The sequence below is a fragment of the Ctenopharyngodon idella genome, chromosome 4 (assembly GCF_019924925.1).
Source record: "Ctenopharyngodon idella isolate HZGC_01 chromosome 4, HZGC01, whole genome shotgun sequence".
In the NCBI taxonomy this organism is placed as follows: domain Eukaryota; kingdom Metazoa; phylum Chordata; class Actinopteri; order Cypriniformes; family Xenocyprididae; genus Ctenopharyngodon; species Ctenopharyngodon idella.
The window spans coordinates 19,232,208-19,255,099 of record NC_067223.1 but is presented as its reverse complement, the minus strand read 5'-3'; the positions used below and the strand labels follow the sequence as shown (position 1 = coordinate 19,255,099).

The 22,892-nt window shown below is 38.1% G+C and overlaps 2 long non-coding RNA genes across 2 annotated transcripts; one reads left to right on the top strand and one right to left on the bottom strand.

Annotated features, from left to right (window-relative positions):
* Positions 1-1,284: 1,284 nt before the first annotated feature.
* On the top strand, positions 1,285-15,564 carry LOC127510721 (uncharacterized). Its single transcript, XR_007929721.1, has 2 exons — positions 1,285-2,040; positions 14,716-15,564. It is a non-coding gene; the product is annotated as an uncharacterized LOC127510721 (long non-coding RNA).
* LOC127510713 (uncharacterized) lies at positions 2,042-3,517 on the bottom strand. Its single transcript, XR_007929705.1, has 3 exons — positions 3,353-3,517; positions 2,630-3,234; positions 2,042-2,551 (listed from the first exon to the last, which is right to left on the bottom strand). It is a non-coding gene; the product is annotated as an uncharacterized LOC127510713 (long non-coding RNA).
* Positions 15,565-22,892: the final 7,328 nt, after the last annotated feature.

Here is a 22,892-nt window from a genome sequence, read left to right as displayed (position 1 = left end):
ATGACGAGTCACGCAGTTACTGTGATACTCTGCGGCGGGTCCTACCAGTCTGGTCTGAAATAGTCCAAATATAAACACTTATTATAAGTGTACCATAATGATTCAGGGTAAGACAAAAACACGGTTTGGAAAATGGATTCATGTTGTACATTCTCATTATATAATTTTTGTAAATTTTGAACACAAAAAAAGTTACGGACAGCAGAAAAAAACAGAATTAAAGGCATCTTCAGAAGGCTCATTGGATCGATTTATAAGAAAACGTGGAAACAAGGACTGAGGAGGAACAAATTTCTCTTGATCTTTAAATATGATATTACAGGAAGTAGGCATTAGGGAGCATTTTACAGATCTACAGATCAGACAGGGCAAGGACTATCAGAATCTCCTCTTGCATCCTTTGAAAGTTTGGGCCTCCTTATTAGCGACTGTCATGGGCAAGGATATGACAATGGAGCTAATATGAAGGGACACGGTAAAGGTTTTCAAGCACATATCCTCCGTCTCAATCCCTGTGTGTTTTTTCACTCCTTGTGATTGTCAGTTTCAATTTAGTTTTGGGAGACATGGCAAAGTCTCAAAGCAATAAAAATTTTTTTTAGTTGTACACCAAATTCACACACTATTTGCATCTTCGACGAATCGATGGCAGATACTAAAGACGCATTCAGCCATCACTCCTAAACCTTTGTCCAACACATGGTGGGAATGTCAGATAGAGAGCCTTTTGCTACCAAACTAGTTAAATCAGGGATGCTTTACAGGAGATAGCTGATACCAGCGATGATCCAAAACTTGCAAATGGATGTGGCCCTAACACTTCTTAAGGGGTTAATTGATTTCCTTCAAAGATTCAGAGCAACTGGATTTACGTCTGCTAAAGTAACAATACGGACATTGCTTTGGAATTAAGAGGTTGAGCCCAAATTCGACAAACGAAAGACAAAGAGGAATACTGATATTTCGCCTGAAGAACTGTTTAAAACTGATTACTTTTTAGAAATCATCAATAAAGCCCTAATGTCTTTAAACTTATGATTTCAACAAATGCAGGATTTCCAAGATGTTTATTTTTTTTTAATTTAATGTGGCCAAATTTGGTGCAATGACAGATGGAGATATGAAAGATCACTCCATGAAACTTTTTGTCTGACGGAGAAGACAATGATGGCTCTGATCTGTTTTCAGAGCTGATGATCCCCCAGGGAACCAACATGGAACTTGAGGCCATTCAGTTTCTAAAGTCTGTTCAGGGCACATTCCCAAACAGTAGCGAATCTTTTCAGAACTTAAATCAATTAAGTCCTATCTACAAAGAACTATGTCACAGGAGAGATTATGTGGACTGGCAATATTATCAATTGAAAGAGACATTGCTTCTAACCTGGACGATATAAATTTGAAAACCAAGTTTGCTAAATGTAATACTTACCAGATATTTTGCCTCATTCAAAGCTCTGGCTATACAAGACCTGTATTTTCTGAAGACTGCTTGATTGACTAAACATTTTGGATTGACTCCGCCTCCCCATCCTGTTTGACCTTAATTCATTTGCATTGTCTGTCCTTTACAGGTTGAAACAAATATGGTGGAGTACCTCAAGCAAGCTGAGATATCAAGGTTTTACCTCTATGTCCTGTCACTTGAGAATGGACACATGGGCTCCCAAGGATTTGTTATTCTAGCAGGTGAAGCTCTAGAGCAAAGCACACTAATTGGGGCAGTGGATGTGTGCTTCAAAGCTTTTTATGTTTTTCACATGAACTACCATCTAAATTGTGCACAAAAAAAAAAAAAAAAAAAAAAAAAAATCATACATTTTTTTTACTCATTTCCTACAGGTCTGGTCCCTTATTCAACTGTTCATCATCCTCTTATACAACATGCAGCAATGAAGTTTCACTTTCTGTTTTCCTCAACTATGGCTCTTTTTATCTTACCTTCATGAAAGACGCTGCCAGGTGGACTGTCAACGGACTGAAGAAAACAAGCTATCACAACTCAGTTAAGAAGTCAGATTTCATAGAAAAACTTAAAAGGTTTGTTTTAACAATTATTTATTTATGTTTTGCTTGTTTGTTTGTTTCTCCATTGAAAAATAGAAAAAGTTCTCAGCAAATCATATATAACCAAAGAGACTTTCTTTTATAATTGCGTTCAAGCAAAATATTCACATGTAACTTATCTTCAATAATTTTCCTTACACAATATCTGAGTTGTGTAGAAGCAAAAAGTCAGAAAATCAAACGAATTCTAAGCACTAAAGGAATATGTGTCTGCTGATTACAAAAGTATTTAGCATCAGGAAGTTACAGTGATAACTACTCAAGTATGAAGGAAAAAAGAAAGTAAAGAACTTTGCCTTTAAGAACAATGTGAGAAAGTCATAGTTCACACAAAAGTCATGCAGGTTTGGAATAACAATTGTGATTAAATGATGACAGAACCACACAGTTATTTTTTGCCTTCACTGCAGTAACAGTAGATACAGCATAACAAAACTAATACCATAAAAATGCTGTAGGTAAGAAGCACAACATAGCCATCATGCTGGGGGGAAAAAAGAAAAAAAAAAATTAGTCCATTTGGAATATAAGAGCAATTTCTGCAACATACAATATGACTTACCTGTGACTTATAAATAAAAGAGAGAGTCAGGATTTGCAGTTCAGTCTCATTTCTTCCAGGGATCAATTCGGTAGGTTTACACCATTTTCTTTGTAGTTTGTCATCAAGAACATACTCTCCTTTCCAGTCTGTTTTACTACAGGCCATGTAATCCCCATCTATCAGCAACATAATGATCCACAGGATAGGCGGAAACAGATACATGAGAAAATGTAATAAAGATTGTAATTTTGCTTTTTTCTCTTTTCTTTTCTCATCCTCTTCAGATTGAGCATTGTGAAAATAGAGAGAGAGCATTAAAGCTAAAATATAAAATGCAGGTGCACTAAAGACTAGGCCTGTTAGTGTTGTATTCATCCCAGAGTCACACGGACATGAAAATTTGTAATCTGCCAACATCTCCAATGGAACTGTCAAAATGTTTGCTGGCAAAGTGCTGAAAAAAGGAGATTTGATCAGGATGCTCTTGATTGTGGATAGTAATGAAGACATCTTCTGAGGTTTATTTAATGCCTTTGAATATGTTCTGGTGTCTTGTGCTCAAAATGTTTGCAGTTTGGTGAACGAGATTCTCATGAAAAAGTCACGGAGAGAATGGTGGAATGCTGCAATAAACAAAATAGCAGAAAATGACATACAAACAATTTAGTAATCTAATTATTAAGCCTAACATAATATTTTGACACATTTAAATATTCCAATGATTTTCTTTTTTATACTTACGCTTGTGGCTGTGTTGTGATCTTGTGTCATCTGTGTATTGTTCTGCTTCTTCATCATTTAAATGTCTCGCTAAGAAAGGGGAGGAGCACTCCTTATCAAGAATCTGATCTGTGTTCATAGTAAACATGCCTCAAAAATGTGAGAAACACATCATGTCTATCAGTTTGTTCTTTCTCTTTCTATAGTAAAAATCATATTTGTCATAATTAGGGCCCGAGCACCAAAGTGCGAGGACCCTATTGGATTTCCTCCGTTTATTATTAGGGCCCGAGCACCGATGGTGTGAGGAGCCTATTGAAATTGCTCTGTTTATTATTATTCTTCTTCTCCAAAGTGAATCGCATTTTTGAGGGCCTGAACATGCTCGAAAACTCATGAAACTTTGCACACGCATCAGAAGTGGTGAAAATTTACGTCTGTTATGGGTTTCAGAATTGGGTGGGGCAAAATGGCTCGATAGCGCCGACCTAATGAAGTGCCCCTCGTGCTACATTTCACATAGATTTTGAAATTCGGTACACACGTTTAACAGCCCAATACCTACAAAAAAGTCTCTTGGAGCAAAATCTGAAACTGAACAGAAAGTCTGATATTTTGAATTAACTTGCCATTTTTTGCCATTTCCAGACGTTGTACTTTAACGAACTCCTCCTAGAGCTTTGATCAGATCAATGTCATATTTGGTCAGTCTAATCTAAAGGCCTTTGCGACATTAAATTGTGAAGATCTAGATTTTTCACTGAAGGGCGTGTCTGTGGCAGCCTGACAAAGTTCGATGTTTCGCCATGAAACAGGAAGTTGTTGTAACTCGGGTATACAATGTCGGCTCTGCCCCAAACTTCACGTTTTATTAGAGTAGTGACCTAAAGACATCTTCATGACAATATACAGTTACAGTCATAGCGCCACCTGTGGGCAACAGGAAATGATATGTTTTATACTGTGATTAACTCCTCATAGAGATTTAACCAGATCAATATCATATATGGTCAGTCTAATCTTAAGGCCTTAGTGATGATAAATATCAAAGATCTTGAGTTTTCACTGAAGGGCGTGTCCGTGGCAGCCTGACAAAGTCGGATGTTTCGCCATGAAAGAGGAAGCTGTTGTAACTCAAGCATACTATGTCTGATGTGCCTCAAACTTCACATGTGTGATAAGAGTCCTGGCCTAAAGTCGTAGCGCCACCTGCTGGCAACAGGAAATGGCATGCTTCATACTGTAATTCAATCCCAGGAACTCATCTCAATATGCCACTAAGTACCAAACATGCTAGAAACATGTTAAATCATGCAACACTTGGCTAAATGCTAATGTATGTGATTAACGCCATGAAACACAAAGTTGTTGTAACTCAGGCATACAATGTCTGATCTGCTCCAAACTTCACGTTTGATAATAGTCCTGGCCTGATGACATCTACATTGCAATATTCAGTTATGGTCAAAGCGCCACCTGTTGGCAGTAGGAAGTGTGGCACTTTGAAATGATTTTACCATAATTCTCCTGTATTTACTCGCTTACATGTATTTCACCCACTGTTCACTGTTTTACTGAGGCCAACGGGTGGCGGTGAGCCCAGGTGCGAGGGCCCTTTCATCGCTGCTTGCAGCTTTAATTATTATTATTATTCTTTTCCAAACATTATCACATTTTTGAGGGCCTAAACATGCTCGAAAACTCACGAAACTTTGCACACGCGTCAGGACTGGCGAAAATTGACATCTGATATAGGTTTCAGAAATGGGTGGGGCAAAATGGCTCGATAGCGCCACCTATAAAACTTCAATGGTGTGCGCCTCGGGCTACGTTCGATGTACATGTACGAAATTCGGTACGTACGTGTACGTCCCATTACCTACAAAAAAGTCTCTTGGAGCTAAGTCCTAAACGCAACAGGAAGTCAGCTATTTTGAATTTCCTGTGCAATTTTTTTGCAGTTTTTGCCATTTTCAGGCCTCGTACTTTAACAAACTCCTCCTACAGTTTTAATCTGATCATCTTCAAATTTGGTTTGTGCAATCATAAGGCTTGTGCGACGCTAAATTGCGAAGATCTTGAGTTTTCGTAAAAGGGCGTGTCCCTGGCGGCCTGACAAATGTTGTGCTTCGCCATGAAACAGGAAGTTGCTGTAACTAAGGCAACAATGTCCGATCTGCCCCAAACTTCACATACTTGATAAAAGTCCTGTCCTGAACACATGTCCATGCCCATATTCAGTTATAGTCATAGCGCCACCTGCTGTCAACAGGAAGTGACATGTTTAACGCTGTTATGGTCTCCTGACAGCATATTAAAATGTGCCAGCGAGTTCTAAACAGGCTAGCAACATGCTAGAAAAAATGTTAGCAAAACACTTAGCTAAGTGTTAAAGCATGCTATTAATACAGTGTAAGAGGAAGTTGCTTTAACTCAGGCATGCAATGTCCAATCTACAACAAACTTCACACATTTGATAAGAGTCCTTCCCGAAGACATCTACATGACAATATTCGGTTATAGTTATAGCGCCACCTACTGGCAACAGGAAGTGACGTTTTTAACAATATGATGCACAATTAGCAACATACTAAAATATGCAATTGACTACTAGAAACATTCTAAATCATGCTAGCAACACCTAGCTGACTGCTAAAGCATGTTATTATCATCATGAAACAGGAAGTTATTGTAACTCAAGCATACAGTGTCTGATCTGCTCCAAACTTCACATGTGATAAGAGTCCTGGCCTAAAGACATCTATATGCCAATATTCAGTTAGTTGTAGCGCCACCTGCTGGCAACAGGAAATGGCATGCTGTACACCGTAATTCACTCCCTGAAACACATTTTAATATGCCAAGAAGTTCCAAACATACTAGAAACACGTTAAGTCATGCAACACTTGGCTGAGTGCTAATGTTTGCGATTAACGACACGAAACAGGAAGTTGTTGTAACTCAGGCATACAATGTCTGATCTGCTCCAAACTTCACCTGTTCGATAATAGTCCTGGCCTGAAGACATCAACGTGGCAATATTCAGTTACGCTCAAAGCGCCACCTGTTGGCAGCAGAAAGTCTGGCACTTTGAAATGACTTTGCCATAATTCTCCTGTATTTACTCGCTTACATGCATGTTGCCCACTGTTCACTGTTTTCCTAAGGCCAATGGGTGGCGGTAAGCCCGGGTGCGAGGGCCCTTTCATCGCTGCTTGCAGCTTTAATTTTCCAGTTTTTTTTTTTTTTTTACTTTGCTATTGAATTGAGACAATGAATAGTGAAAAAAGAGGTAATGGGATCACAGGCCAGAATCAAACCCACATTTCTCATATAAGCAGTAACACAATTCAGTATGGAATCTGGAGCAAGTTACATTATATAATACTTTATATATAGCATTTTCAATATGATATCTATGTGATGAACATCATCAACCAATCACTGCATTGCTGGTCATGGTTTCAGAGATCAGTACAACTACAATCAAGATGTACAGAACTACTTTGAAGAACTTATTTGATATGTACTAAACTAAATAAAAAAAATGGAAACAAATGGTTTATTTATGTAAAAACGTGACAAAAATTTCCAAGCTTCAGCATATCTTTCAGATGGAAAAAGTCTAAAGGCCCATTCACACCAAGAACAATAACTATAAAGATAACTATAATTATATTTGTGTCCACACCAACGAACGATAACAGTCTGTTTATTCTAAACTCACGCTCCGGTTTTGCGGCTTCTGCGCAATGTTGTCTAGAAAGGATTCTGATTGTTGTCAGTGTTTTATCGTTCAGCAGCTGGGAAAAAAAAACTTTCTTAAAGTGATCCCAACGATATCGTTTCTCTATATCATTATCGTTATAGCCGTGGTGTGGACACTGCTACTCTTTTTTAGAACTATATCTGTATCGTTATCTTTATAGTTATCCTTCTTGGTGTGAACAGGCCCTAAAACTATACACAAACATGTAACAAACAGTATCCATACATCTTAAAATGGTCATGTATCACCAACAACTAAACACTTTTTCAAATGGCGTGCAGTCTTGCCATCACAAAAACATAAGGGACTTTAAGCAACAGCTGTTTGATGAAACGGCAACGGTGACTGTCAACTGCCGTAGCTAAAGAATGCATAAATTGCTAAGCAACACAACAAAGAGGATGGCGAAACAGATCATTTAAACATCTTACATAGTAAAAAAATAAATTACATTTAAACAAAATAAAAGGTGGTTGTTTTAAGTGTTCCCTTAAGTTCTGTTATGCTTTGCAACTAAGTCCTTAGTAACCGTTTCACCTTAAAAAATTTAAGGGACTAAAGAGCTCCCTTAAGTCATCTAAACTCAAGCGCGATGGCTGATTTCATGGTCATTGAAGAGGAGGAAGTCCCTAGGCATATTTTTGATGATCAAAATAATGCATTGGAGACTATGAATGATCCCCAATTATTGAGGAAATATAGGTTTGACCGTCAGTCAATTCTTTGTCTCACTGCGACACTCGAGCCTGACATTGAGCACCAAACCCAACGGAGTCGTGCACTCCCAGTCCTTCACTAATATACCAATTTCGATGTCTCGGACAGGTCTTGTGACGGTGGCCCTCCTCCTTTACGCAATACAACATTTGTTAAACTGTATTAAACCAATCACGCTACTTTTTTGATACAATATATCCAGTCACGTAAGTTAGATCAATTTAGCTAGAATGTAACTCACCGTTTTTCCAGATTCCTTTTTATAGTTGTTTATTTCTTTTCTTGAGCTCACATCTACGTTTTCATACTTTTTCATGACTTCTTCTACTGTGCACTTAACAGCAAAATTTCTTCAATTAATTTTTTACGTTATCTCCTGCCAGGCTTTTATCTTGTGCACATGAGTGACTGATGGATTATATCGACTTTTGATGATGTTTTTTCTTTTACCGTGTTCTTCTAAAATAATGGGCTTTTTGTACTCGGTCCAGTTTGGTTTAAGTTTTTGGTTTTCTGTAATGTTATTATTCTCCATAACACATATATTTTGGTATAGTTGCGGTTGTAGCAAATGTTTGGTTTGCAGTCCATTATATTTTGTTTATTGTGTGAGATATAGTAATTACAGTAACTGAAGCTTCCATTGCCATACGTTGTCAGAAACTACTGTGAAATGCTTAGTATAAACCCTTGGGTAAGGGTGACGGTTAAAGGCAGACTGCGGGGTTGGCTCACGTTGGCAGTGCCTGTGTCTAAAGTTGCCCTGACACACCAAACCGACGCTTGACACCCGACGGCCAAGTAGCACGTCCGTTCTGCGCCTGCGCAAGATGAAATGCCTTTCCGTACCAGCAGGTGGCAGTAGCTGAACAGCCAATCAGAATGATCAGATGGCCCGACGGACCGACGCCGATTCAACATTTCGAATCAGCCGACGAGGACCAACTTCAGCCGACGGTGCAGAACACACTGAGAAAACTTAGTCGGCCGACGAACAAAAACTGCCCGACGGCCAACCGTCGGCTTGGTGTGTTCCGGCCTTAAGACGTTTGTTGCAAGTCTCTTAAAGAACTACGCTGTTGGACATTGTTGATATTTGAAATCAACCCAAACAAACTCACCCCTCTCTTCATTTCTCTACCTCCAAAACTCACACTCCAATCCTAACCACCCTGCTCCGAGTCGGTCTCGAACCCCAGCCCGATCGCTGCTGGAATCTGAGGCGAATTCACTATCAATGATGCTAAGCACCGCATTCTCTAGCGGTCGTCAGTGCGCAGTGGTTTACCTGCAGAACTCTCGCTAGCTGGCCACTGTTACACACGCAATGTGAGTGGATGTCTGTTTATCACGGCTGACTCGCAACAAAATGCTTCACGAAAAATACAGCGCAGTTGATGAACGAACGACAAGGAAGCACAAAAAATGAACGTACAGTACACAAGAGTAAATACAAAGTGTTTATTGTTAGTTGCAAACAGCACAGCAGCTCCAGACAATCAAAACTCAGTTTTACTCACGAGAAGTGGGATCAAAGCAGCCTCCGCGTCTGTTTTCAGGCCTTTCTGCTTAGCTCTCTTCAGCGCTGGGAAGCTTTTCTAATATAAACGCGGGTCCTAAAGTGTTTTGCCCAGGCATAAACCTTCATTCCAGTGATATTTTGAGCTCTTTTGTATTGTGTCCCATCTCTCGTTCGTTTTTCTTTTTATTTTCAAATCTCCCTCTTGCTCGTTCTCTCTCCTCGACCATCATACGCCCCCTAATTCTGATTGGTTAGACGTTTGTTGTTAGTATTGGCCTGACTAATTTCTAAACAGTGTATTTGAAATACTACCGAGTCCCCCTTCAAGGAAATCCCTTGCCTCAGGGATATTTTCCCCCTCATTGATACCCTTATTTAAAAGGTTTCATGCAGCCAGGCCCTGCTGCTTAAAGTCCCTATTTGAGGCTACAGCATGTTAAAACACAGCAACAATCTGAGAATAATCTAAGAATTTCTGTTATAGCAGCAAATAAGAGACAGAGATGACTTCCAATAACCCACTGTAGGGGAATTTTACAGTTAAAGACCCAAAAGAGCAGATATGACGAATGAAGACCCGGAGTCAGAGTTTAAAAAAAATTATAAATTGAAGAAAATTTTACTGAAGAATAGTTTGCAGTTTCATCAGGAGAAGCCAGCTTCAGTCTCTCAAGGAGTTTGTAGGCCGCTCTGCGTACATTCACATTTCCATAACAATTATACTGTAGCTGTATCCACTAACTACATCATTGCTTCAGGTTGAATGATTCTGATTGGCTAAGAAAAACAGACAAATTTGGTAATCTTCCACACATGGACAGATAGTCAGAAGCATATCTCCATTCATCACTATGCTGACGAGATTTAGGTACTGGATGTCCTTTTTGGGGTCATGACATGGCCTCTGCTGGTCTCAAGCAGAGTGCCAGTTGTCCACCAGTACTTCAATTAGCATCTTGCTGCAGGTGTGCAACACTGAGAACATTTTGCACGGTACCCACAGTGCAATAAACCACACATCCTGTTATTACACAATAAAAGCCTTCATAACAGGATGTGTGGTTTATGCAAGATGTGTGGTTTATGCACTGTGTCTATGCAAAATGTAAAAAGGAAATCTGTAATTCAAGGTATTTTGAAAAATAGGTAAAGGAGGTTCTTTCAGACAGTAAATCAATCAAGAACAATTTGGGATCCTACAGTTAAGCGAAAGGGTCTCTTAGGTGGTCATTTGAACATACGTAGTATTATATCAAAAAGTGATCAAATTCATCATCTTTTAATAGATTCTAATTTAGATTTTCTTTGTTTATCTGAGACATGGCTTCATGAAAATTCTGTCTGCAGCATTAGAAGTACCTGGTTTTAAACTTATAGTTTAAAGATATAGTTGGTGCTAAGGGAGGTGGAGTTATGATTTATGTGAAAACTGGCATCCAGTGTAATGAAATCGCTTGGGCAAATTGCATATATTTGGAATGTATTGGTCTGAATCTTATACTATCATCACAGATGTCTTTTGTATTAATTGTAATTTATCGTCCACCATCTTCAAACATCAGTTTTTATGAAAACTTGAAACAATTACTTTTTTTGATTTCAACAAAGAAGTTATTATTATGGGAGACTTTAATATTAATTGGGATGATAAAACAGTTAGAAAGAATCTCAAACAGATAACTGATCCCTTCAATCTGAAGCAAATGATTACAGGATTAGTCCACTTTCAAATAAAATTTACCTGATAATTTACTCACCCCCATGTCATCCAAGATGTCCATGTCTTTCTTTCTTCAGTCGAAAAGAAATGAAGGTTTTTGATGAAAACATTACAGGATTATTCTCCTTATAGTGGACTTCAATGGCCTCCAGACGGTTGAAGGTCAAAATTACAGTTTCAGTGCAGCTTCAAAGGGCTTTAAACGATACCAGACGAGGAATAAGGGTCTTATCTAGCGAAACGATCGGTCATTTTCGAAAAAAAAATGTAAATGTATATGCTTTATATAAACAATTGATCGCCTTGCATGTGCTTCCGCTTTCTGTATTCTTCAAAAAGCTTACGCTAAATGTCCTACGCCTTCCCTATTCAACTTACGGAAAAAAACGGAACTGGTGCCGCGTTCATTCGGTAAGTTTCAGTCAGTCTGTATTTTCAGTCAGAGCTGCAAGGGAATGGAACTCCATCCCATCAACAATTAGAAGATTACATACTTTTGGTTCTTTTCAGTTTCATCTAAAAAAAATGGTTACTGACAACTCAGCATTGTCAACATTAGTATTGTATTCTTGACAAAATGCTCTTGGCATGTTGCCTTCTCCTGTTGCCATCTCTCTCTCACTCTCTCTTCCTTCCCTTATATTTTTATTTTGTATAGATTATTTATATTTTGTATTTTAGTAGCACTTTTTACTGTGCATTTGTTTTGTTTTTTTATGATGTGTATGTGTGTAATGATGCTTTGTCTTTGTTTTAGGGTGACTTTTTAACATTCTGTCAAGGGTCTACAGATGAAAAATAGACTTTTGGGCTAATTCTGGCACATTTACAGTTATGTTTATTAATGTGCATTGCCCTTGTTAACAAATAAACTTCTAAACTTCTTTCACATACAAACTTAAGCAAACACTGTGGGTACAAAACCTATATAAGTGTAACGAAGGGAACGGGACGACGGAGTTGGACATCCACATGCAGGCTTTATTAATAAGAGCGTAGTCGTACAGGCAGAGGGTCAGACACCAGCAAACAGAGCAAGACAAAAGAGTAATCCAAACACAGGCAAAGGTCTAGGCAGGCAGCAAACGATCATCAAACAAGGAAAACAGTCCAGGGTCAAAAACAAAGGCAAGGCTAGGCAAGGAAACACGGAGACAAGGTAGGTGGGGAATTGTGGGAAATGTAGTCCAGGGTGAAGTGACTGCGTGTGTGCAATGAAAAAGTCTTAATGTTGAAACAGAGACCTCTGGTGGGGAGTGGAAGGAAGCACCGGGCGGAAACATGACAATAAGAATTAGTTAATTTCTATAACACTATGTAATAACAGTTTTTGGAGTGATGGCTGTTTGTTCATCCAGAAAACAGAAAATAACATAAAAAAGACATCACATGCATCTAAGAGTGTGTTCACACTTGGCATGTTTGGTTCGATTAAAACGAACCCTGGTGCGATTGCTCTGTTAGTGTGGTACATTTGAACATGTGTGAGAACGCTGCCATCCGAACCCTGGTGCGCACCAAACAAGCGGACCGAGATCGCTTCCAAACGAACTCTGGTGCGGTTTGAATGATATATGAACGCAACATGGACCAAAGACATGTAAACAAACCAAAAACAGGAAGATGAGACCCTAAAAAGGACAGAATCCTCATGCATATCGTTTTTTCTTGTCATAGTCGTGAGTTTGCACATCACAGGCATCAGACGCGCGTCTCCTCACGGCAGATTGTTTGTGTGTGTGATGGATGGATTCCCGCCTCTGTTTTGACTCCTTTACACATTTTATAAGCTCTTCACAAGTTCCCAGCTGGCCAAAATACCATCATATGCAGGCTACGCACACACAACGAGCAAGTTTATCTCAGCACACAGCATTGTTTTGGATGTTCGGTAAGTTCCGTCTCAGAATAGGCAATACGTCATAAAATCCGACCAATCAGGTTGTGAATGTATCCCTATGCCTTTAGGTTCGGCATCTTTTGGTTCGGTGCAGAAATTGCCAATCTGAACGCTAATCGGACCAGGACTAAATTTTTTTTTTTTCTTCTTTGGTCCGGACCAAACAACCGAACTACAAGTGTGAACGCACCCTAAAGCCCTATTCGCACGGGATTAGTATTACCTGGTGACCTCTAGTCATTTGTAATAATTGCGGAGGTTGTCTGTGATCTTAATCCTGTGTGAGTCGGCCATGTCTGTAATTTGTAAAGTAAAAATTCCACCGCAAATGATCTAGCATATTTTCCCGAACATAGAGGTCCTCTGATAATATTAGTCTAGTGCGAATCGGCATCTCTGTGATTTGGCAGGGTCGTATATCATTTTTCAAAGTTTTTGTTTCCTGTGCGTCTTTTATCCATCTTTCGCAAAGAATAGAGGCTGCGTTGCAGTGTATTGATAGTATTTTGGGTTCTTTTGGGTCATATCTCTATACACCATACAACTATACAATTTGCAGAAAGAGAAAGCTGAAAACCATCAGAAGAGCGAAAACAAAAAAATGATTAGATGGAGATGGATGACATGCTTTAAGGAACATTCTTCGTTTATGATATATTATACAGCTAGACCTATAGCGACAAGACATTTCCAAGCAATAGCCTATCCAAAATAGTGCACAATCAAGCGAGGGGGTTCACATCATAATTTGAGGTTAATGTGTTACAAATAAATCAAGCGTAAAGCTTGAGCTATTAGATTTTAACCTGGTGAAATGTAAATAACACAGGGCACAAAACTATATTTGTTTCTTCTTTTTTATCTATCTAACCGGACCTTAGAACAGGACTCTCCACCAGGGGATACGCCAAAAGGGCACAGTGCCATCTAGTAAACTTATTTCCACTGGGCTATAAGAAATACAATTTGAGTCGGCGCCGATGGCCTCATGGGCAGCGCGACGACATGTAGCGCCAGTGCACCTTGGGGCGACCCGAGTTCGAGTCCCAGCTCGTGGTCCTTTCCCGATCCTGTCCCCCTCTCTCTCTATTTCACTTCTCTTCCTGTCCTATCAAAATAAAGGCAAAAACGACAAAAATAGATCTTAAAAAAAAAAAAAAAAAAAAAGAGAAATACAATTTTGGTAGAACTATTTTTATTTTGTTAAGCATTTTTGTTTATTAATTATTGCTATCCATATCTAATATATGGTACATTTTAATTATACTAATAGCCTAACAATGGTTAGAAAAATCTCAACAACAACAAAAAAATCATAAATATACAGTGAAGAATACAGACTACAGTAAAGATATGCAGTAAAAATGTGCTATACAAATGCAATCAATATCGGCAGTTGTGTTTCCTTATGGGTTTATGCCGCCTTGGCAAATAATGTATGCCTTCCTCTGATTTTAATTAATTAAACTTCTGTGTTGAATATAAACACTTCAAATTGACATTGGCCCAGTTTCACAGACAGGGCTTAGACTAAGCCAGGATTAAGCCTTAGTTCAATTAGGACATTTAAGTATCATTTATAAACGTTCCCTAGAAAAAAAAAAAAAAAAACATTACTGGTGTGCATCTTTGACAAAACAATGCAGTGACATATTTTAAGCAAGTTGTTTTCAGTTAAAACAGCTCAAACATGCATTTTAGTCTGGGACTAGCTTAAGGCTTGTCTGTGAAACTGACGACCTTCTCTCTTTTATAGCAAATTCATGCTATAACACCACAGAAGTGAGACCCTTCCTTCTGGGAAACAGAGGTGCTCCAGGATTTTCAAGAGAATGATTGGTACCTCAACTTCAGAATGCCCAAAGAGGCCTTCAATATCCTTTGTGACCAGCTACACCCATACATCAACCCCCAAACTACCAACATGTTGGATCCAGTACCTCTAAAGAAGAGCAGTTATCATCTTCAAGCTTGCCAGTAATGTTGAGTTCCTTGATGATGCCAACCTTTCTGGCATTGAAACCAGCACTGAGCAAGCTCAGGAGGGTTTTTGTGGAGAGGCCAAAAACTGTCCCTCAAGTCCAAGCCGGCATCACAGGATTTGAGAGGAAGACGGGATTCCCCATATGTGCTGGTGCTTTGGAAACACAAATCAAAGCATGGTGAAATAAATAAAATGGTGAACTGACAGACTTTCTGTCTTACATGTAAAAACTCTAAATCTAAAAGGCCTAAGAACAAATAATGCTTTTCTGTGCACTTAATATGCTGCTGGGGCAGGGGGTCCAGGGGCTGTAGTGGAAGAAATTTTGAGTTTCTGTATATTTTCCATTTGATTTTACTTATATGCTTATGGTTACATGATTTTGTGTTTCTCAGAAGTGCTTAAGTATGCATTCTTTGGGTGACTGTCACATGACAGGTGGAAGAACACTGAAGTTTAAACATGTTCCTAATATGGTAAAAGGACAGAGGCTTCAGCCTTGAAGGTTAGAGATAAAAAAGTGAGGGGAAGCTTTCATTCTTTGTCTTACACTCTGCAGCTACTTGTGTTTCTGTATGACTGTCTGACCTTTCTTGCAAGAAATAAAAGCTTTGAAAGACACTTTGGACGAGTTTGTCTCTTATGCAGTAAGAGTCGTTTTTATTTTGCCACAACAGCTCTCAGCTGATGGGCGTTGAGGAGGTGGTGTATAAGGGTAGTAATGAGGGGGCCGACAAGGTGAATGGTAGGACTGGGGCCTAAAGGCCTCGATATACTACAAACAAAGATCTTTTTCGTTCTTTTCATAACAACATTGTTGTATGTTAGTTAGCACGAGCTCTGCAAATAAGCACTCCAGTCACATTTATTTTTATAGCACTTCATTCAATAGATTGCTTAAAAGCAAGCAGCTCTACAGTATCAAACATGAAAAACAGTGTCAGTGCCTCATTTCATCTGAAGCACAACTTCATTTTGTGCTATAAAGCAGCTATCCAGTGTGTTCATGTTTTCACCAGCGGAGATCTTACCTCAACGAACTCAACAGATCAAATGAGTCAGAGATCAGTTCCACGCGAATGAAGGCAGAGCCTCGGCTCACTCCTCCTATTACATTATCGTCACGGACCAATGATAGTATGAAGGTGTTTTGCAGCTGGAGTGAACTTTTCCTGAAAGTTCGCTTTGGCAAGCCGTTTCGAACTTCCAAAAAGAACACAAAACGAACTTCGTTTTGGCCTGATTTTGTTCGAAATGACGTCACATCAGTTCGTTCTTCGATTTCGTTTGAAGTATATCGGGGGCCTTAAAGCACTGAAACATATGGAGCAATAACGCCCTGTTCTCTTCTGCTCTCTTTTCACTAGCTTCCATCTTTTTTATTTGAAAATCAAGACGTTTCCTTTCCTGCTCCATTCTATTTCTGTTCATCTCTTTCTCCCATTCAAACTGCTCCCTGTCGTAGTCATGGGTGTTCTCATTTTGCAGGAGACGGTCCAGACCTTTGTTCATTGCCTCTATTTTCTGGGTTTTTCGCCCCTTTCTTCGGCGATGTTCTGCAAAAACAAAACATTTATTTCAGCAAATTCAGATGGTAAAACCTATAAATACCGGTAACATTCTGCAGTAAAATTTAAATTCTTTTGGTAAGAACAATGTAATGGTCAATTAATGGTTTGTGAATATACTTTTGGAACACTTGTTTTGGTATCTGTGTGCCTGGCAATGTCACTGCCCCACACAATGTGCCAAAGTTCAGTTGAGTGATAGGGGTCATTCACACAGAACGCGTCTTTGCGTCTAAAAACGCGAGACGCAGCGCTCAGGAATGGTTTTTAAAAAAGCGCAGCGTAAAACACGAGGGTCTCGAGACGCACTTTTGAGACGTGATGCAATAACGACAAAGAAATAATAGAAATAGGCAAACAGCAGAATTGACATGGAAAATAAGATAATAATGAGCGCCTCCTTCGCCATGTTGCCGTCAAATAAAACAGTTGTCATGCCAACTTGCTACTGTAAACAGAAGCTCGCAACGCTTGCCCCGCCTCCGAGTTCTTCTGATTGGTCCACTGTTTTGGAACTGACATTGATGAGCGGCGCTGCGTGTAAAAGTTGAAACTCTTAACTTGGCACGGCGTCTTAAAAACGCAGCGCTCATGTGCGAGGCGCTGCAAAAGACGCGAGACGCGAGCGTAACGGTCATGCACGTCCATCAAGCGCGTGTTTACATAGAAAAACACGTTCTGTGTGAACGGCCCCATACACCTGTTAAGAAAATGACATATTCCTTTATTTTTATTCTCATTTAAAGTGCCCCGATTATGGATTTTTTGAAAATTACCTTTCATGCAGTCTGTAATGTAGCTGTATGTGAAGAAAGAGTCAACTCTGAATTATGGAAGCCCGTTTCCGCCACAATTGAGTAAAAAAATATAATTCTGTAAGTCATAATAATGAGAAACTTTCTCATAATTATGACTTACTATCTCATTATATTAAGAAATTTTCTCGTAATAATGACTAAGTTTCTCATAATAACGAGAAACTTTCTCGTAATAATGACTTAGTTTCTCATAATAACGAGAAACTTTCTCATAATAATGAGAAACTTTCTCATAATTATGACTTATCTCATAATAATGAGAAACTTTCTCGTAATAATGACTTAGTTTCTCATAATAACGAGAAACTTTCTCATAATAATGAGAAACTTTCTCATAATTATGACTTATCTCATAATAACGAGAAACTTTCTCTTAATAATGACTTAGTTTCTCATAATAACGAGAAACTTTCTCATAATAATGAGAAACTTTCTCATAATTATGACTTATCTCATAATAATGAGAAACTTTCTCGTAATAATGACTTAGTTTCTCATAATAACGAGAAACTTTCTCATAATAATGAGAAACTTCTACGCTGTATTAGGCTACTGATAATTTATCAATAATGTTATTTATTTAATGATATTATAGATTACACTTTTGCAGAACATGCCATGGTTGCGGAGTTATCGCATTTGACCAGCGGATGTCGCTAGCGTGTCACTGCTCCGCTGCTTAGAAGTTTCTCATTATTATGAGAAACTAAGTCATTATTACGAGAAACTTTCTCAATATAATGAGATACTAAGTCATAATTATGAGAAAGTTTCTCATTATTATGACTTACAGAATTATATTTTTTTACTCAATTGTGGCGGAAACGGGCTTCCATACTGAACCGCTAAAATGAGTCGTTTGTAATTCGGATCCCATTTCTGAAAAGTTCACAGGTCCCAAGTTAATACATTTGCGTAATGCCTGCCTACGTTCTGCATGGACATCCCGCGAAAACTTGAACCCCCAAACACTGGAGCTCGTTCATGTGATTAACATGTCGACAAGATCCTGTGCTCTGCGCTGTGAAAGGAAATTCGGTTTATTTTCACTTCCAAAGGATGAGGCAGTATCTGCTTTATTTGGACCAACTTGCTCCTCAGAATCACAACCTGTAAGTGTGGTTAATTATTGAAGTATTTTATACCTAGTGTTCAAAATACATCCTTTTGTGTCTTAGCTATATTGTTTGTCTCCAGCTAACCGGCTAATGTTATTACTGTCTTACTGAAATGCTTCTGCTAATCAGCTGTGGGCCACTATTACCTGAAATTGTGTCCATTTAATGCAGATTTTCTTTCGTTCTTACAACTATGAGTAATGATAAAAGATGGAGCAAGATTTATTTACAAACTTTAATGTTACATCAGTCATTCACATCAGTGCCCGAATAACGTATACGCTGTTATTGATACTGTTAATACAGTTCCCACATGTGCACTACAATAAATTAGAAATATACAGTGAATTATTACAGAAATATTACAGTTGTAACATCTTTGTGATGGAGGTTCAGGTTGAATAATTAGTTATTCCAATATTTCATCATCAGACTCACGCTTGGATTAATATGTTAAAATCAATGCCATCGTTACTGTCTTTACGATGTGTACAATCACTGTAAGCGATCGACCAATCACAACAGACTGGCCAATCAGAGCAGAACAGGCTTCGCAGAAAGGGGATTTAGAGAGACTGATTCATCTGACAAGTCATTGGAGAATCATTGAAAAATGTGATGTGCAATGAATATTATGAGAAAATGAAAGTGTTTTTTGACCTTTGATGCATGTAAAACTATTGTAAGAAATCTCCTAAACAGAATTAGGGACCTTTCAAATACCATAATAGAGGCACTTTAAAATTATGCTGTGTTGTGTGGTCTGTGTATTATGCTGTTATTTCTAAATCACACAAGGTCCCCAGATAATACTAATCCCATGCGAATAGGGCTTAAGATCTACTACCAAAGTCTGCAATCAAAAGTCAGAGATCTCAACATAAACTTGATGATTTTCAGTGTGATGATTTTCAATGTTTTATTGCCCTTCAATGATACTACCATTAGCATCTTGCTATAAGTGTAAAGCACTGCACATAATTGTCATGAGAAGATTTTGCCGCCAGAAAACCACACATCCTGTTGTTAAAGAGTGACAAACCAAGTTCACACAAAAGGAAATAATGATAAAAAAAATAAATAAAAAAATCAGATATTACCTCAGAAAAAAAGTCTAGGTTTTTTCAGGTTGTTGCTGTACTTCCACTTCCAAGTGCTGAGGGATGTTTGTCGTGTTGGTTCATCCCTTTTATCCAGTTGCTCCAAATTTCTGCTCTTACAGTCTCTATAAATTATGGCAGACATAATGGAAATGCAGAGGACTGACAGTAGAGCTAAAGCTGAAAGCTAATATAAAATAATAAAAGATAATAATAGTGATAAGATGGCAGAACATTATTGATATTCATCAAACGGCTTGCTTTTTTTCCACATTTTTCGGCAATTAGTTTAGTTTTTACATGGTTTTACAGATAATTCATCCATATTTAATCCCTAGTTAATATAGCATTTAATGATTAAAGTTTTTTTTCTAATTAATGCAAATTTAAAAACTTCATTTAAAGTGTTTGAGATAATACGTTTGAAAATCGTTTTGTATTACATTCTTAGAATGTTGGTCATCGTGATCCAAATGGACTTTTCGGTAACACTTTACCTTAAGGTTCCCTTTGTAAAGGGTTTATAAAGGTGTTTGTTAATGAGTAATATGTCATTTACAAATGTATTATAAATCATTAATAAGCAGTTATAACTGCATGAATAAAAAGGCCGACTTTAATGCAATACCACACAGTTTGTGTGTGTGTGTGTGTGTGTGTGTGTGTGTTTGTATTGCTATTTTAGTGAGGACCAAAATGTGACAAAACACTTTTCAAGTGAGGACCTTTTGGTAAAGTGAGGACAAAATCGTGGTCCTCACTTTATTTTGCTCAATATAAACCCCAGGGGGGCTGGGCATTGTGCTATGCAAATTTCTCAGATGTCCCCATTTCAATATCAAACCGTGACGAAACTGTGTTTTCTACATTCCCCTGAGCTCCCCCTAAAGGAAAATGGTGTGTACTGCAGCTGATTTTCTATTGACTTTCTATTATGGGGATGGTTATGCCAATGAAAGAATACATATCTTAAAAAAAAAACTGTATTTATTTATACAATAAATATATCACAATTATACAGTAGTCTTTCATAAATAAAGAGTACATAATATAAGATGTTTGGATTTCAGCAACAACTGCCTCACAAATGAATTGCAAATGCACTTGATTTTCAACGAGCTGCATACTAACAGCAATGTAGTATGGACAGCGAATCAGTGTGGGTTTTATGCTTTTTGGCACCAGCATTACGTCAGTAAACCACGCGAAACGTGACATGAGCATCTATGGACATGAGAAACTAACATTAATGATGGAACGCTTTCAACGAAGGATGTTGCGGTTGCGTCAGCAATTGCAGTCAAGATGAAGACCCTGACATGCATTTGAACAAGTGTAGGGTGTTTAATGTAATTGTTGACACAGCTATCCAGGACCTTGGTGACAGATTTAAAAAAAAAATACATTTGCCATGTCAATTTAGTTTCTTAATCATGGAAACCATGACAAAAGACGAACTGGATGAATCTGTAACGAGGTAAGCACTTACAACAAATGACATTTAAAGAGACATCATTTAGGAAATCTACCCTGCAAGCTGAATTCTGAAAGGGCACAAAAAAGCCATTGACAAGCTGAGCTTTATTTTGCAGTAAAATCTAGACAAGATCTTCCCAAATTTGACAGTAGCCTTAAGAGTGTTTCTAACAATGTCATTAACATTTGCCTCTTTCAAACTGAAACTTATTAAAACATAAATGCTGGGTTAAAAACAACCCAAGTTGGGTTGATGGACGGGGTAATGTCCAGCTACATGACAAAGTTGAAATATTTTCAACAAGAGCAACAACCAATAGACCAATTAGGAGCAGATGGAACAGTTATGTCAGTTGCAGCTGCTCGCAAATAGTGCTGGCAGAAAAATAGCGGTAACAAGTGGAGGAATATGTGCAAAATCCACAGAATGTTTTGTTGTGCCGTTGGATGTCAGAATCAGAATGCAAAAAATATAGTCTTCATTTTTATAGAAGACGCCCTTTGAAGCTAAACGGAGATGTTCATGTTGCAAATCACAGACTGGACTGATGAAACCTGCAATGATTAGTCTACTATTAAAGCATGAATTTGATGTAAACAGTAAGTGTATGTACCAACTAATACATGAACAGGACAGGGAAACAAAAAACAAACTCTGACATACATAGCAGTTACAGCATGAAATATATGTTTAAACCTAAAATAGGGATGTGCCGAATGAGGCTTTTGAAGCAGTGAGGCTTTTACAACAAACTGCGTCGGTGCTTGGAAGATTTTGAAACAGTGCTCTACTTCGCCATCTGGTGGCCAATAAAAATTACTACACCACCTGTGTCATCCAGTTTTGTTCGTTGGGATGTCATTGTAAGGTTTATTTGTATATTTAATAACCATATTAGAAAGATTGCGGTGCGTGTTTGTGCAGCGAAATTTCATTGCATTTTGCAGACTTTCTGTTCTTCATTTTTACTCACATCAAACTTGTATCTAAATAGAATGTTTAATGTGCCAATAAATTAGGTCTATGTGATTGTTTTCATTGCACCATTTTTTGTGTGTTCCTTACAAAACAACACATTGTTAAAAAAAACACAAATACAAATGCAATTTCATATATTTATTCAAGAATATTATTTGTTTCACTGTGCTGGAGATTAAGCGGCTGCTTTTTTACTAATTGCGTCCCCAGCTTTAGAAAATATTCATTCGTTTGAGCCCGACGTGATGTGTCAGTGAGGTAACGAAGCTTCATTTCCACAGGTCACGTGACGGCCTCATTTCAAGCAATGCTCCGGAACACTGTTTCGGAGCACTAGTGTGTCGAAAACTCGAGACGCGTGTCGACACTGGATGTCAAACTACCCATCCCTAACCTAAAACATTTTACATAGATAACATTTAAACAGCCTATCACATTTTTATTTCACAATTCTGACTTTTTTCTTGCATCAGACTTGCATTATATCACAATTCTGAGGGGGAAAAAAGTCTGAATTGCGGGATATAAACTTGCAATTCGGAGGAAAAAAGACCGAATAACGAGTATGTCTCACAACTCTGTTTTTCCTTTTAAGAAATGCAAGATATAAACTCGAAATTAACTTTATTATTCTTTTATTTCGTGCCTTCCTTTTCATTTTCTGACACCAGGTAGGCTCCGCCCACAAAAACGTCAACAATGTTTAATGTGCGTTTTATATTATAACTTTATATTATTAACATTATATTTGTGTTCATTGTTTTAAAATAATTAGCTTGGATTGAAGCAGTTGAAGATTGTGTAGTTTTTTAAGAACATAATATAACAGTTAATATGTACAATACAATATGGGATGGGTTTGTTTAAAGCAATAATCATTTTTGAGAAAT